This window comes from Lithobates pipiens, unplaced genomic scaffold (genome assembly GCF_037356315.1).
Source record: "Lithobates pipiens isolate NorthernLeopardFrog02 unplaced genomic scaffold, aLitPip1_a1.2 Scaffold_8, whole genome shotgun sequence".
Classification (NCBI taxonomy): domain Eukaryota; kingdom Metazoa; phylum Chordata; class Amphibia; order Anura; family Ranidae; genus Lithobates; species Lithobates pipiens.
In genome coordinates this window covers 611,715,487-611,726,186 of record NW_027507903.1, presented here as the reverse complement: position 1 = coordinate 611,726,186, position 10,700 = coordinate 611,715,487, and the positions used below count along the sequence as shown (strand labels likewise).

The 10,700-nt window shown below is 46.6% G+C and overlaps 1 protein-coding gene and 2 pseudogenes across 1 annotated transcript in view; all 3 read left to right on the top strand.

Annotated features, from left to right (window-relative positions):
• Nucleotides 1-861: 861 nt before the first annotated feature.
• On the top strand, nucleotides 862-1,143 carry LOC143963823 (large ribosomal subunit protein eL43 pseudogene; annotated as a pseudogene).
• A 170-nt stretch (nucleotides 1,144-1,313) lies between these two features.
• LOC143963822 (large ribosomal subunit protein eL43 pseudogene) lies at nucleotides 1,314-1,587 on the top strand (annotated as a pseudogene).
• Nucleotides 1,588-2,283: 696 nt separating this feature from the next.
• LOC143963821 (uncharacterized) overlaps nucleotides 2,284-10,700 on the top strand; it is a 31,091-nt gene continuing 22,674 nt past the window's right edge. Inside the window, exon 1 of the mRNA XM_077473554.1 lies at nucleotides 2,284-2,574. The gene's annotated coding sequence lies outside the window, so the exon portion shown is untranslated. The remainder of the gene's footprint in view (nucleotides 2,575-10,700) is intronic.

Here is a 10,700-nt window from a genome sequence, read left to right as displayed (position 1 = left end):
AAACGGACTTTCTGCACTTAGCCTTGCTGGCTCACGGACTGTTACCTGTGTTTGACCCTCGGCCTGCCTCTGGAATATCCTTTGTCTCACGGACTGATACCTGTGTTTGACCCTCGGCCTGCCTCTGGAATATCCTTTGTCTCACGGACTGATACCTGTGTTTGACCATCAGCCTGCCTCTGCAATATCCTCTGTCTCATGGACTGATACCTGTGTTTGACCCTCGGCCTTCACTCCAGGTGTTAGAACCCCTGGCAGGCGTTTACTTCTACCAGTTCCAAGATCTTCTGCACGGGCATCTCTTCCTTCAGAAGACCTGCTGCATACTAGTCACCTGCTGGCAACCCGTGCCTCTCCGTGCCCTGTACCCACTGTTCCACCCTCAGGGGTACTGTGCACCCAGCTGCAAGGGAAGCTGCTCTCAGCACTTCGGCTTTGGTGAGTACCTGACAACCTGTCATGGGAGTTTATTGTGGAGACTTTACAACCACTTTAAGTAGAACATAACAGCTTAACAATGGAGTTGTCCAATCTAAGCGATCTAACAAATCCTTCCCAATTGCCTCCTTATAAGCTCATATCCAACCCTCTGATGTGCATTTCGATTTCCACTGCAAACACACAATAAGGTCTCCAGGGTCACACATTGAATGATGGCTTATGAGAAGATCCACTATAGGTAGCTCACTACTCATATGAACGTGTTTGAGGAATCCACCAAACAAAGGCATTCAGTAGCGCATCATGTTATCTCCAAGGTCACCCAAAGGTCAGGCCTAGCGGTAAAAATTGCTATTTATCCAAATGGTATAGCCAATATATTGAACATAAAAAGTTAAAAAGTATTGCCGCCCTTAGAGGAAGATGGCCAAACGCACCAAGAAGGTCGGCATTGCGGGTACATTTTGGACTCGTTATGGTGCTTCGCTAAGGAAGATGGTCAAGAAAATTAAAATCAGCCAACACACTAAGTACAGCTGCTCCTTTTGTGGCAAGACCAAAATGAAGAGAAAGGCTGTAGGAATCTGGCGCTGCAGTTCTTACATGGAAATTGTAGCTGGAGGTGCCTGAACCTACAACCCCACCTCGGCCGTCACCGTGAAATCAACCATCGGAAGACTAAAGGTATTGAAAGACCAATAGATCATTCATCCTTCTGAAGTTCTGCTCCTTGTCTGTTTTTCTAGACTGTTCTTTACGAACCCCAGGCATAGCGGTAAAAAAAAACTGTTTATTTATCCAAACTGTACAGTCTATATATTGCACATAAAAGGTTAAAAAGTATTGCCGCCCCTTTCCGCTCGGGTCCTAGAGAAAGATGGCCAAACACACCAAGAAGGTTGGCAATGTGGGTAAATATGGGACCCGTTATGGTGCTTCCCTAAGGAAGATGATGAAGAAAATAGAAATCAGCTAACACGCCAAGTATACCTGCTCCTTCTGTGGCAAGACCAAAACAAAGAGGAAGGCTGTAGGAATCTGTAGTTCTTGCATGAAAATTGTAGCTGGAGGCATCTGGACCACACCACCTCGACTGTCACATTGAAATCCGCCATCGGAAGACTGAAGGAATTGAAAGCCCAATAGATCATTCATCCTTCTGAAGCTCTGCTCCATGTCTCTCCTTTTCTGGACTATTCTTTAATAAATGATGTCTTGTAAAATGGAAAAGAATAAAATAATAATAAAAAGTATTGGCAACTTGCCAAATCGGAACAAAGCAATCACATCCCCGATACCAAGTCATTCAAGGACTAATTGTAAAAAATATATAACAAAGCTTTATTGGGTATCAACTAGGGTTGTCCCGATACCGATACTAGTATCAGTCCCAATACTGAGTATTTGCAGGAGTACTCGTGGCACTGGCAAATGCTTCCGATGCCTAGTCTGATACCTGGACACTTAAGGATGATCGGTGCGGTGGCGGGGAAAGTTATAATCACCGACCTCCCTGTGTGGCTTTCATTAAAGCAGCTGACAGTCGATTCTCCTTCTCTCCCCTCTGTGGCTTTTAGCTGCTTTAATGAAAGTCACACAGGGTGATTATAACTTTCCCCGCCACCGCACCAATCATCCCCGAATGTCCCCTGTGTCCTCCCCCTGCTCCTCTCTGTGTCCTCCTGTGTGCTCCTCTGGTTCCCCCCGTCCTCCTCCGTTCCCCCCGGTCAACAACAGCTCTTGGTGGCGGCTTATAAAAAAAAACATTGCAGTAGAAGTTGCTATTTTTGCTCTGTACATTGCCGTATAATTGAATCATTTTGTTGAATCCATCAGGTGAATATGAACCCGGTGTGGAGACGATTCCGGTTATCTTTGCTGCTCCTGGAGAAAATGTGACACTTCTCAGTCGTATTAGAATTAGGAATGAAAATACTTTACCCAACATTACTGCCTGTCATATAGGACCGGGGACACCTACACAAAGCTGCTTGTTCAAGGATTCTATTTTATCCTTCAAAATAAATAAAGTGAATCGTAAACACCAAGGATCCTATTGGTGGGAAATAGAAACTTCTACAAGCAATGGAAAAACATCATCTAACCATCCTGGACCAGAACTTCAAATTATAAGTACATTTTTTGCATTTATTGTTACTTATTTTTTAAATGGAGGAGACACATAGTGATAGAAAAAAAATACTAACATGTAAAAATATGTGTTCTTTATATCCAAAGGTCAGGGCTAAAATATTCACTTTAAAAAAATATATATTTTCCTTTTTTAGGTAGGTAAATAATAAGCATTGCTTTCCAGTTTCTCCATGCCTCATGTTACAAAAATGTAGTTGTTTACAGTGCTCAATAGCAGTGGGGGCTGGAGTATTTTGTGGTGGGAGTGGGCAACAAACAACCACCTTCCTCCGTTGGTTCGTCAGTTGGCAGTACCTCCCCTATCTTGCAGGTGGGTGGTGGTCGGGTTCCTGCAGGCGGGTTGCGGGGTCCAGCAGTCAGCGGGCAGGTTGCAGGCTCCAGCTGCCAGCAGCCTTCTATGGGTGGTAAGCGTTCTTATGTGTCTTCTGCCTGTATTTAACACAGCCGCTTCCGCTGTGCCGCTCCTCCCTCCTTCTAGGCGCCCAATAGGATCACCTGTCCTTTCAGCCAATCGGGGGACGAGTCTCAGACCTGCTTCTTGATTGGCTGGTAGGAGGATCAGTGCGTGGCAATAGCGAATATTCATTCACTAGTGTCACACAACTGAGTGGGATCAGGGTGCAATGCTCTGCGCCCGCGTCCACCCTTTTTTGAAGCCTTATAGAGCCTCTGGCTTTAATCATGTGCTTCAAAAAAAACACTTCCCCCATTGGAATCTATAATCTGGTGCTCTGCTATGTAGATCAGGGGGCCAGATGCATGGATGGGGGGGGGGGCAATGCCCATGTGCCCTCTATAGATGGGCAACAGCTGCTCAATAGATCAAGCTGTAATTTACACACAAGTGAATCAGAAAAGTGACTCCTTGTTCTGCACCTTCTCTACAGCTCTGATTTAGGTTTTAGGGCTTGTGCACGCTACTTGTAGTGCGTTCTGTAGATTCTTGTGGGTGCTATTAATTCTTAATTGCACTCCCCACACATCTAGCAAACATGGGTGCATTTGCAGTCACCAAAACATATGGTACTGCAATACCAAGTGGGTTGGTGTAGCACAATTATAAAAATTGTGCCTGCGGTACTTTTTGCATGTTCCCACATATTTGGCAGCCCATTAAAATGAATGGACCGTCCAAAATGCAACACGTGGGAATGCCCAAAAAACACGCATGTCTAGACATATCTCTATGGTGTGAACCAGCCCCTGGAGTGTCTGAAAGGATGTTACTGCTGCTTGGCTATCTCTTTAGATAATCCATAGTGCTCTGTGAACACTTTGTCATGTATACAGTGTAGAACAAAGATGATTTGTAAAGTAAAATTGACTAAATCCCTTTAAAGTGTTACTAAACCCAAGCGCCTGCATTCACTATATCTAGTCTCCCATAGTACACACAACATGGAAATGCAATAGTTCTAGTAAATATAAACTGCTAAATACCTTTTCTCTGCAGGGCTGAGTCCGGAGTTAAGAGGTCGGGGCATGTTTGATCTAGACGGAGTTTCAGTTCTGAAGGGGGGGTTGGCAAAAATATTTTTATTTTAATTTTTTTTTTTTTTCTTGTTTTATATTTTTCCCCCCTGGGGGGATGGGGAGATGTTTACCTGCTCCAAAAATTTTTTTAAAGTATGGGAGTGTTTTCAGGGTGATGGGGTCACTTTGGTTCTCTTAGCGGCATTTGGCCCAGTGTTAGTAAACAATGTTGTAAAGTAATCTGTTGTCTGTTATCTGTTAGGAACTTGTATTGTCTTCATGTTGTATATTTCTGTTATTGTAGCTGTCGATACAGTCAATTTATCATTACTAGTCATAGTCTGGGGAGGGGGAGGACGGGTTGCCTACCCGTTGGTCATTGCTTTCCCCAACCCCACATAGGACTGCGCCCGATTACCGGTTTTATGCTGGTGGGCGTAATAGCACTATTGTGCTGTAAATTTAGTACCGCGCTGTTCTCCATCTGAGAATCAGCTAATTACCTTTTTCTCATTCCATCTTCTCTCAGTCTATCCCTTTGTTTCTCTTTTTTTCTTTCCTTCCTTACTTTCCCTGTAATCCCCCCCTCCACCCTTTTCCCAGCCCCTACCCCAGTCCCCTCCCTTGGACCCTCTCCCGGGGGCCATGGAAGCAGTGAAGATCCTCTCCCTGAATGCGAGGGGTTTAAATGTCCCGGAAAAGAGGCGTATGCTTCTGCAGGATCTACGCCGGCTTAAAGTAGACCTGGCTTTGATCCAAGAGACCCATTTCCGAAGTGGGAGCCTGCCCTTCTTGTGGAGCAATTTGTATCCGACTGTGTATCACTCCACCAATGGGACTTCTAAGTCCAGAGGTGTCTCTATTTTAATTGCTCGACATGTCCCCTGGAAATGTTCAGAAGTAAAAATGGATCAGGAAGGTAGATTCCTGTTTCTTAAGGGCACAATTGGGGGAGTAGCTGTTACGTTTGCGAACATATACGCACCTAATTCCAGCCAAGACCATTTTATTTCCAAGACGCTGACTACTCTACAGACGTTTGTTTCAGGCCAATTGATAGTAGCAGGGGATCTCAATATACCGTTGATACCTACGGAGGATACATCCTCCGGACACTCCTCCATTACCCCAAGTGTCAGGCATCGCATTGCACGTTCCATACACAGAGCACAGTTGATCGATGCGTGGAGGTTACTCCACCCGTCAGAGAGAGATTATACATTCTATTCTACGCCCCATAGACAGTATTCCAGAATTGATTACTTTTTCATCCCTCACGACCACTTGCATGCTCTTAGAGACGCCTCTATTGAACCAATAACGTGGTCAGACCATGCCCCCATTTTAATCTCCTATTCCCTAACGGACGGCGATACCGCCAAGACACGGACGTGGAAGTTGAATGAAAGCCTGCTGCAGGACAAGGAGGTGCTCCAGGATGTGGTCAGGGAATTAGAGCATTATTTTGTTATTAATGACACCCCTGACAGCAGCCCAGGAATAGTGTGGGAGGCACATAAGGCGGTTATCCGTGGGGTACTGATCAAGTATGGGGCGCGCATCAAGAAGATACGCATGGCACGGGTGAAAGCATTATTTAGTGACCTGCATCTAGCTGAGGCTAGGCATAAGCACATCCAGACTACAGCAGGCGAAACGGAAATCAGGCTTCTTCGGAATAAAATTACCGACTTAACGCAATCCCAAGCCAAGGCAGCCTTACAAAAATGCCGACGAATCTCATACGAGTCTGGCAATAAGTGCGGTAGAATCCTAGCTCAAACGTTAAAAGATCAAGCGCTTGCGAGTTACGTCCCCCATATTAAGACCCCCCACAACCGGAAAGCTACCCTCCCGTGGGAGATAGCGGGGGAATTTAAAGAATTTTATGGGTCTCTGTATAACTTACAGACTCCCGCCCTCTCTCACACCCATATTGATGATTATCTGTCCGCTTCCGATATGCCCAAGCTGTCAGAGGAGGTAAGTAGGGCACTAGATGAACCTGTTACCCAGAAGGAGTTGCAGGCGGCGGTAGGGGCGGCGAAGACAGGGAAGGCCCCGGGACCAGATGGGTTCACGGCCCTATACTATAAAATGTTGCTACCGTCATTGGGGAACTTTATGCTTAAATTCTTCAACTCGTTGGGGACAACACAGACATTTCCAAGGGAATCCCTGCTTGCCCACATCACGGTAATCCCTAAGGAGGGAAAGGACCCTTCACAATGTAGTAGTTATAGGCCAATCTCACTACTCAACACGGACCTTAAGATATTTACGATATTACTGGCATCCAGAATACAAGGCCTTCTCCCGTCACTGATCCACCTGGACCAGGTGGGCTTCGTGCCCACCAGGGAAGCACGAGACAATACGGTCAGGGTTCTAACCTCTTACATATAGCCAATGACATCAGGACCAACTGTGTCTTTCTGGGGACGGACGCGGAGAAGGCCTTCGACAGGGTGAACTGGAGATTCATGACTTTGCGTTTTGCGTCATGTGGGTTTTGGCGAGAGGCTACTGAATTGGATTGGCTCTATTTACTCTAACCCGACAGCCCGGGTCCAGGTTAATGGGGTTCTGTCCGAACCCTTTGAGATACACAATGGCACTCGCTAGGGATGCCCGTTGTCCCCTCTCCTTTTCGTCCTGTCGCTGGAACCTTTTCTACGTAAGGTGCGAGCCAATTCCAACATTATGGGGATTCCAGTGGGAGACAAGCAATACAAAATTGCTGCATATGCAGATGATATGCTATTTTCCCTGACCAACCCAACAATTTCTCTCCCCAATTTGATGCAGGAATTCAGGGAGTATGGTGACATCTCCAATATGAAGATTAATTTTCATAAATCTGAGGCAATGGGCATAGGTCTTCCCCAGGGTCTTATAGCAAGGCTCCATCAGGATTTTAAATTCAAATGGACCCCTACGGCCCTGAAATATTTGGGAACGTATATTCCGCCAACTATATCCCAAGTATATGTTTTAAACTTCCCCCCATTACTGTCGACAATTCGTGCCCTGCTTGCTAAATGGAACAAGGGTCTGCACTTTTGGCTGGGCAGATGCAACATCGTCAAGATATGCATCCTGCCTAAGTTTCTCTATCTTCTGCAAGCGTTGCCGGTCAATATCCCCTCTCACTACTTTTTACAGACCAGGGCGTTATTATCTGACTTTATTTGGGCTCATAAACGACCGAGATTTAACTACCGACAACTGACCTGACCGAAACAGCAGGGAGGATTAGCGATACCAGATCTCCGTAGCTACTATCAGGCCGCCCATCTGACCAGACTGATAGACTGGAACAGACATCATGATACCAAACTGTGGATCCAGTTGGAACAAGCCCAAACGGGGGTGGCACTGAACAGGGCTCCTTGGTGCCACAGTAGATTACCAAACAGGGTGAAAAACCATCCTCTTATAGGAATAACCTCACGCATCTGCGCGTCTCTTTTTGTGAGCGCTGGGCTTGTATCGCAGACTTCCCCACTCCGCCCGTTTCTAGGGACCCCGGAGTTTTCTCCCGGGGTCACGGACCCAGCGTTCCGTTCCCTTAGGACGTCTGGGATCTACCAGGCGTCCCACTTTTTTAAGGGGGGCAAATGGGCAACTACCACTGACCTAATGGACCCGGAGGGCCCCTATAAACTAGATTTTTGGAAAGCAACTCAGCTGAATCATTTTTTGAGGTCCCTGGCTCCCCCTGACAGTTTCAACCGAAGTTTGACCTCCTATGAAGCTTATTGCTCGGAGGGAGGTGCCATGCCCCATGCCCTATCTGCCACATATCACATACTGATCGTGGCACCGGATGACAGTGGTCCGAGTTGTCTGGGGGCCTGGGAGAGGGATATGCGGTGCAGATTTTCGACACGCCAAAAACAAAATATCTTATATTTCACACACAAATCTTCCATCTGCTCAAGAACACAGGAGACTAACTTTAAAATTGTAACCAGATGGTATAATACCCCGGCGAAGCTGCACCGGTTTTTTCCGACATCATCAGACAGATGTTGGAGATGTCGGAGGGAAGAGGGTACGATTTTCCACGTCTTCTGGTCCTGCCCTCTTTTGGAGCGGTTCTGGAAGACAGTTGGGGAAACGATTTCAAAGTTTACTGACAGTCCTGTTCCGGATGGCCCTGCCTTTTTTCTCCTTCATGCCACGAATATGTCCCGCAAGAAATATCAGACTTCCTTGCTTCGGCATCTACTGGATGCCGCCAAAGCGTGCATCCCACTGTGATGGAAAAACACGCATCCACCGACAATTGGTATGTGGCTGAGAAGGGTAGAGGTCATCAAGAGAATGGAAGATTTAATCCTGATGAACAGGGGACAGAACGAACAATTCATTAAGACATGGTCAGGATGGAACATATTTATATTCTCAAGGGAGGGCAGGGCCCTTCTGGATGGGGATGCCCCGAGTAGTTGAGGATATTCCCCGGGTATGAATCACTGACAGAACGTACATACCATCTCGGAGAACTTGGAGCCCGGCACTTGGTGCTCGATACAGGGGGGCTGTCCTGCCCCCATGGACTCCACCCCCACCCTACCCCTCCCCCCTCTTTCGCTTTCACACCTTTTACCCCCCATTTTCTTGTGTCTAATTTCCTAGCTAATTCTTGTCTCTATTTCTAACATTTCTCTCTGCTCTTGTTTAAGATTTTGGGCTTGGAGTGAACATTAGAGTGTCCTCCACGCTCAAAATATCCTCTCTATATATAAGTTTGAAAATCGGGGTGGGATTTATGGTGCTGACTAGTGCTTCTGGAATAATCTTGGTAAGGGCCTTTGGCCTTTACGGTACGGAACTGGAGATGCCATGACGGGACAGGCTCTTTACTGTGGAGCTATGGAGGGAATTGCTTAGACGGGCCCGAGATGTTGGATGTTCCTGTTTCTCTGCTCTGTAGGTTGAAGTACCACATGTGCATGTTGTATAGCTCACCCGTTACTGCATTGATCTATTTGTATACCTATTGGTTCATTGTACCATTTACATGTTTTGCTCCATACTTCCCTGCCCTTTGAATAAAGTATAAATTTGAAAAAAAAAAAAAATACCTTTTCTCATCAGCAGTTTATAGCAGTCTTGTGACTTCTGTCAGTTTCTAGATAAATCTTGTAGGAGGAGTTTTCATTCTGATCTGTCCTATGAGGCTTCAGGAGCCCTGACCCTCTGTCTAGACAGTGCTGAGTGGCCCTGTGCTGATCACATGCACCCTCCAAAAAAAAAAAAAAACTTTACCAATACACACCAAACTGAGAATGTGCAGAATGCCCACAAGACTCTGTTCTATCATCAGATGGATTGGGGATAGTGAAAGAAGGGTAGGATCAGAGAAGACAGGTAAAAACAGCCTTTTTACACAATGTGCAGAGGGTTAACCCCTTAGTTTTCACAGTGAGTATAATGAACATGCTTTACTGCAGATACAGACTGCTATTACTGTTGTGGGTTTAGTAACACTTTAAAGAGGGAGTCCACCTACAAAAGAAAATTATTAAAAGTCAGCAGCTACAAATACTACAGCTGCTTACTTTTAATAAATGGACACTTACCTGTCCCAGGGTCCAGCGATGTTGGCAGCCGAAGCCAAGCAATCGCTCAGTTCTTGGCTGCTGCCACCGCCATTCTCATTGGGGGAGTCATGAAGTGAAGCGTTGTAGTTTTACTTTCCGGTTCCTTACTGTACATGCGCGAGTCACTCTGCGCGTCGTAAGTGGTCCGCGCTATGTCCTGAGACCTTCGTGTTTCCCAGGAGACAGCGGGGGGAGTGCGGGAAGGGGCGTGACTCCCGCGGGAGTCTATTTCCGCATGTGGTTGCAGATACCTGTATTATACTGGTATCTGCACCCCCCTCTCCCCTGAAAGGTGCCAATTGTGGCACCAGAGGGGGGGGATCCGATGAGCATAAGTTCCACTTTTGGGTGGAACTCCGCTTTAAGTATCGTATTTATTGATGTATAATACGCACCCCAAGTTTAGAAGGGACCTTTAAGGAAAAAAGCTTTTAGGAGGGAAGTTTAAGGAAAAAAACGTACATTTTAAATGCCAATCAATGCAGCCTTATCAGCGTCCATCCTTGCCAAGTGTCTATCTGCAGCCTTGCCAAGTGTCCATCTGCAGCCTTGCAGTGTCCATCTTTAGCCTTCTCCAGTGTCCGTCTGCAGCCTTGCCCAAAATTGCAGCATGTTTGAGTTTTGAATTTGCCACTACCGTCGCCAAGATATTCGGCTCCTCTCGCCGCTGACATAGACTGGGCCATGCCGAGTGTACTGTGTACTTGGCTACTCGGCTCTGCTCGCAGTCACGCCCCCGTCCCACCCCTTGACCCGGCTCCTATGATGGATACAATACTGGGCCAATGGCAGGATGTAAAGGCTAGGAGGCAGGACTGAGCATCACTGCGAGTGGAGCAGAGTCTAGCCGAGTACACAGTACACTTGGCTTGGCTACGTCAATGTTGGCGGTGCTCTTGATACCCCCACAGACAGCGGGGATCGGCGTATAACATGCACCCATGATTTTCACCTGATAAATGCGGTATGTCTAAGAATGACTTCATATTACCAAAATGATCCTTCTTACCCCTATTGGTT